The sequence below is a fragment of the Anomaloglossus baeobatrachus genome, chromosome 7, assembly GCF_048569485.1.
Source record: "Anomaloglossus baeobatrachus isolate aAnoBae1 chromosome 7, aAnoBae1.hap1, whole genome shotgun sequence".
NCBI classification, from domain to species: domain Eukaryota; kingdom Metazoa; phylum Chordata; class Amphibia; order Anura; family Aromobatidae; genus Anomaloglossus; species Anomaloglossus baeobatrachus.
Window position 1 is genome coordinate 172,266,754 of NC_134359.1, and position 6,690 is coordinate 172,273,443.

The following is a 6,690-nucleotide window of genomic DNA, read 5'->3' on the forward strand; positions in this document are numbered from 1 at the left end:
ATCCCCCGCTCCACGGTCTCCAGCCTCCACCACCTGCGGTCCCCAGGCGGCCCGGTCCCCGCTCCCGGCGCCCGTCGGCAGCCCTGCTCCAGCCCGGCTCCCCTGCTTCCTATACACCGCTCCCTGCCCTTGCTTCTGGCACCCGGGCCTCGCGCATGCGCATTAGGGCGCGCGCGCGGTCATTGACCCTCTCTTAAAGGGCCAGCGTCCACTGACAGGAAATTGAACACACAGGTACAGGGTATAAAGGGGTTTAATGTCCAAGTGGGCGGGGCCTGTTCTTCGTGTTTCCTAAGCTAGGAGTCAGGTCTCCTTGTGTCTCTGTGATATACTTACCTATCTCTCTTCTAGAGCCGCTCCTGCCTCGCCATCCGGTCCTGCCGATTCCCGAACCCCGAACGCTGACTATCTGCCATCCCGTCAGTCCGTACCCTCTCTGATCCCTGTGGTGACCCGTCCTCTCGCTCCATCGGTTCCGGACTCTGCCTGACATCTCGGCCTCCGAACCTGAGCTCCGTCACCCGGACTACCATCAGTGACTCCGTGGTCCCAGGGACTTCTCCATTCCACTCTTTTGCACGGACTGTCCTGCTACCCGTAGTACTCCGGCTACCGGACCCCTTGCCTTCATTAAGGTGTTCGGCCCAGTGGATCCACCTCCTGGGTCTGCCCGTCCACCTGGCCCTAACACCTATAGAATCAGTGTTTGTGAAAAAACTGTACGTGATGATATTTTTTCAATATTTTTACTGAGTCCAATGATCGAAAGTATGAAAAAAATCACATCTTTCAAAAATTTTTACCCTTGGAAACCTGTGTTATTATTACTATGCACGAGCCCTAAATTGTCTGAAAAACAACAAATATGCTGGTTGGATAGACCTTGACCCCACAATTCAACGGCCACAATTAAGGAGAAAAGTGCTAAGAGAGTTAAATTTGCCCCTGAAATAACCCATGATACGGGCCAAGGAGGGACACACCATTTTGATCCGAAAATAGCCCAACACCATGAGAGACGGGCAAATCCGTGAAAAGACAAAGTTCCAAGCTACAACTGACGCAGGATCTACAGCACATACGCCCATTGTAATTGTTCATGATTTCCGGCCACTACGCATTTCAGCCTTCAGGGACCTGGTAATTCGAATGCTATGTCCAGGAGCTTTGGTTCCCTGAGTTTCCAATAGCAAATGTCTAGAAAAAACTCTGTCCATTGGCACAACTCAGCAAGAAAACGAGAAGACCGAGAAGATATATTTCATTTATCTTAATGCCACCTTATTAACAGCACTAAACCCTTCTATTATGTCCCTTAGCCTTTTGAGCTTATCCTCTGGTAAGCGGAAGACCATGCCTCTGGTATCGATCTCAGTGCCTAAAAACTGTATTATAGTAGCCAATCAGAATACAAAAGGATGCATAGGAAGCGTGACTTTATTTCAATATTTTAAAACAATCCAATAAAATGAAGAAAAGTCACTCATACAAGATCCACAGAAGTTGTATAATACATACATAAATCAAAACACTATAAGGCCTGTTTCACACGTCAGTGATTCTGGTACGTTTGTGCTTTTTTTTTAAACATAACAGAATCACTGAGATACGCAGATCCATTATAATGAATAAGTCTGCTCACACATCAGTGATTTTTCACTGCACGTGTCTCCGTGCGGCGTACCCGCGTGTCCGTGATTGCTGCACGGAGACATGTCCATTTTTTTCTGGCATCACTGATAGGATGTCCATAAGGTGGCAGCAGAGCATAACAGAAAAAGGTGCCTATTGTGCACTGAAAAGACCCAATGTGATGCACCAGACATATAGAGCCCTAATGGATTCACAAATATAAGATACAGTAAGGTCCAGAAATATTTGGACAGTGACACAATTTTCGCGAGTTGGGCTCTGCATGCCACCACATTGGATTTGAAATGAAACCTCTACAACAGAATTCAAGTGCAGATTGTAACGTTTAATTTGAAGGTTTGAACAAAAATATCTGATAGAAATTGTAGGAATTGTACACATTTCTTTACAAACACTCCACATTTTAGGAGGTCAAAAGTAATTGGACAAATAAACCAAACCCAAACAAAATATTTTTATTTTCAATATTTTGTTGCGAATCCTTTGGAAGCAATCACTGCCTTAAGTCTGGAAGCCATGGACATCACCAAACGCAGGGTTTCCTCCTTCTTAATGCTTTGCCAGGCCTTTACAGCCGAAACCTTCAGGTCTTGCTTGTTTGTGGGTCTTTCCGTCTTAAGTCTGGATTTGAGCAAGTGAAATGCATGCTCAATTGGGTTAAGATCTGGTGATTGACTTGGCCATTGCAGAATGTTCCACTTTTTTGCACTCATGAACTCCTGGGTAGCTTTGGCTGTATGCTTGGGGTCATTGTCCATCTGTACTATGAAGCGCCGTCCGATCAACTTTGCGGCATTTGGCTGAATCTGGGCTGAAAGTATATCCCGGTACACTTCAGAATTCATCCGGCTACTCTTGTCTGCTGTTATGTCATCAATAAACACAAGTGACCCAGTGCCATTGAAAGCCATGCATGCCCATGCCATCACGTTGCCTCCACCATGTTTTACAGAGGATGTGGTGTGCCTTGGATCATGTGCCGTTCCCTTTCTTCTCCAAACTTTTTTCTTCCCATCATTCTGGTACAGGTTGATCTTTGTTTCATCTGTCCATAGAATACTTTTCCAGAACTGAGCTGGCTTCATGAGGTGTTTTTCAGCAAATTTAACTCTGGCCTGTCTATTTTTGGAATTGATGAATGGTTTGCATCTAGATGTGAACCCTTTGTATTTACTTTCATGGAGTCTTCTCTTTACTGTTGACTTAGAGACAGATACACCTACTTCACTGAGAGTGTTCTGGACTTCAGTTGATGTTGTGAACGGGTTCTTCTTCACCAAAGAAAGTATGCGGCGATCATCCACCACTGTTGTCATCCGTGGACGCCCAGGCCTTTTTGAGTTCCCAAGCTCACCAGTCAGTTCCTTTTTTCTCAGAATGTACCCGACTGTTCATTTTGCTACTCCAAGCATGTCTGCTATCTCTCTGATGGATTTTTTCTTTTTTTCAGCTTCAGGATGTTCTGCTTCACCTCAATTGAGAGTTCCTTAGACCGCATGTTGTCTGGTCACAGCAACAGCTTCCAAATACAAAACCACACACCTGTAATCAACTCCAGACCTTTTAACTACTTCATTGATTACAGGTTAACGAGGGAGACGCCTTCAGAGTTAATTAGAGCCCTTAGAGTCCCTTGTCCAATTACTTTTGGTCCCTTGAAAAAGAGGAGGCTATGCATTACAGAGCTATGATTCCTAAACCCTTTCTCCGATTTGGATGTGAAAACTCTCATATTGCAGCTGGGAGTGTGCACTTTCAGCCCATATTATATGTATAATTGTATTTCTGAACATGTTTTTGTAAACAGCTAAAATAACAAAACTTGTGTCACTGTCCAAATATTTCTGGACCTAACTGTATATCATGAATGACTACTGCATAATGAACGCTAGCATGAAAAAAGAAAGGAATCCATAAAAATAAATAATAAATGGTGCACATATGTTAGAGCCCCACCGAAGGACAAAAAAAGTCTGATGGAAACAGAGAGCATATAGGAACAATAAGAATGTGCAACAGAGAGGAAGGTGAGAATGCAGGATCAATCACTGCCTGTCAGATATTAATAATCAGGGAAATAACTCTGGAGCAGACGCACAAATTAGGGTCTTACCTGGTAAGGTAACAAATAATTAATAGTAGTTGCACTCACCTATTAAGGTTGTGCCAGTCACAACCCCTAAATGCACGTTACAAATGGCGACAGCCGCAGCCCCTAGTAGAAGAGCAATAACGTATAGGAGGAAAATCGGGTGCGTGCCGCGCTGTCACCAAAGGAAACTGATGTTAATTATTTCATCTCTTTATTCTTTTTTCCGGTCAATGTGTTTCAGAGATCACTGTCTCCTTCATCAGGGCAAAAAAAGAACAGTATGCAATCAAAGGAGGAAGAACCTCTATATATACACATATGGAGCTACGTCAGAGGACTGACTGCTGTATTTCAAATACTGCCGGGATGGTCAACTGTTACAATACCGGCCATAAAAGTTCTCAAGTGATATATTGAGAAACATTTATAAAATCACTGGGGTATAGTGTTTCAAATTTCATCAGCTTTTTGAGACAAAAATCAGAAAAAGAAGAAGAAGAAGGACAAAATGAAAAAAAGAAAAAAAAGAAGAAAAAAAAAACAAAAAGGGAGCATTGAGCTCCAGACCCTGTATTGAGTCTTAGAAGTGTAGTGACAAGTGCATCTGTCCACAACCCTGTAAGGGTGAACGGGATGACGGACAAGAAAAATTATGTTCGTGGCAAAAAATGGTGGTGTTGCTATATAAAATTGCATTAAGAATAAAGAAAGGAAAAATTTCTTTATAAAAGTAGTGAAGAAAAAAGTGGAAAAAAGGGGAGTGTAAGCCATTTTACTAATAAACCTAAAAAATAAAAATAAATTGAATAAAAATCATGAATGTTGTGTTATAACAGGAAATTCGGTGTAAGAATGAATATCCGGGATGAGAGTTCAGCGAATGAGTTATAGAAATTGTTACAAAAAGGAGTGTGTACGGTTTATGCGTAAATTTTCAGAATGCGTACATGAAAATTATATGTATGTGAGAATGTCCCCCATGCTTTGTAAAAAGTTATTTATGAAAATGTAAATAAAATATATAAAAATGCCTAATTATTTATAATTTATGAGAAAGATATATATGTATGGAAGAATGTTATAAGGTGTCCAAGAACCATAAAGAAAAAGGGTGCATATATAATGTTAGAGGTCTAGAGTTCCACCAGGCTATATCACCCCTAAAGAAATAGAAAGAAGACCTTACTACCTGTGTACCCGAAAAAAAGCTATATTTCTTAGCCAGGATTATGGTGGAGATATGCACAAGTGAAATAAGAATATAAAGTAATACAATAAGATTATAAAACCAATATGTGTGCATTCATGCACCACCCGGTACGCTACCCTTGCCAAATTGCTCACTCTAGATCCCCACACCATCCATGAAGCCGTTCCCCCGGTCACACCGCCTGCTGCCGGTTCCCACTCATCCCTGGGGGAGTTAGGCGAGTGGTATCGAGAGCTACATGTCGGCACTGATGATACCCCCATACACCACAAGGAAGGGGTATACCGGGTGGTACAGGAGTATGAGCGGGTTTTTAGCAAGCACCCTCTAGATTTTGGGCAGATTAAAGGGGTTCAACACCACATCCCTACCGGTACACACTCCCCTATTAAAGAGAGATACAGGCCTATTCCCCCTGCGCACTACCAATGCGCCAAAGACATGTTGAGGAACATGAAGGAGGCAGGGGTTATTAGGGACAGCTGTAGTCCCTGGGCCGCTCCGTTGGTGCTGGTTAAGAAGAAGGATGGCACCATGCGGATGTGTGTGGATTACCGGAAGATTAACCAGATAACGCATAAGGATGCTTACCCTCTGCCCCGCATCGAAGAGTCCCTGGCCTCGCTGAGAACCGCTAACTACTTCTCCACCCTTGACCTCACCAGCGGGTACTGGCAGGTGGCCGTGGCACCGGAAGACCGAGAGAAGACTGCCTTCGCCACTCCTATGGGACTCTGCGAGTTCAATAGCATGCCGTTCGGCTGTGCAATGCCCCTGGAACCTTCCAACGGCTGATGGAATGCTGTCTGGGGCACCTAAATTTCGAGACCGTTTTGCTGTACTTGGATGATGTGATTGTGTACTCACAGACGTATGAAGCCCACCTGGAGCACCTAGCCGAGGTGTTCGCGTCCCTTGCCAAGTATGGGATGAAGTTGAAGCCCTCAAAGTGTCATCTGCTGAAACCCAGAGTGCAGTACCTAGGACATGTGGTTGGTGCGGAAGGTGTCGCCCCCGACCCCGAGAAGATCACCGCCATCCAAGACTGGCCGAGACCGACCATGGTGAGGGAAGTGAGGCAGTTTCTGGGCCTGGTGGGATATTACCGTCGCTTCATTAAGGGGTACACAAAGATGGCTGCCCCCATGCAAGACCTCCTCGTAGGACAGACCAAGGGTGGTAGATCCCTAGTAGCCCCATTGGTGTGGGAAGAAAAGCATGAGGAATCCTTCCGCCAGCTGAGAACAGCCCTGACCGGAGAGGAAATCCTAGTGTACCCTGACTACAGCCGCCCATTCATCCTCTACACCGACGCCAGCAATGTGGGCTTGGGGGCTGTTCTATCCCAGGTCCAAGACAGAAGGGAAAAGGTAATAGCTTATGCTAGCCGAAAACTCCGACCGACTGAGAGGAACCCTGAGAACTACATCTCCTTCAAGCTTGAGCTCTTGGCACTGGTGTGGGCTATCACCGAGCGGTTCCGCCATTACCTGGCAGCAGCCAAGTTCACCGCGTACACAGACAATAACCTGCTGACCCATCTAGATACGGCCAAGCTGGGCGCGTTGGAGCAGCGGTGGGTGACCAGGTTAGCCAACTACGATTTCACCATCAAGTACCGGGCCGGCAGTACCAACGTCAATGCCAATGCACTCTCCCGGATGCCCCACCTGTCGGAATAGGGGCCAGAGGATGATGACCTCGAAGAGATCGAGTTGCCTGCATTTCACCGGCC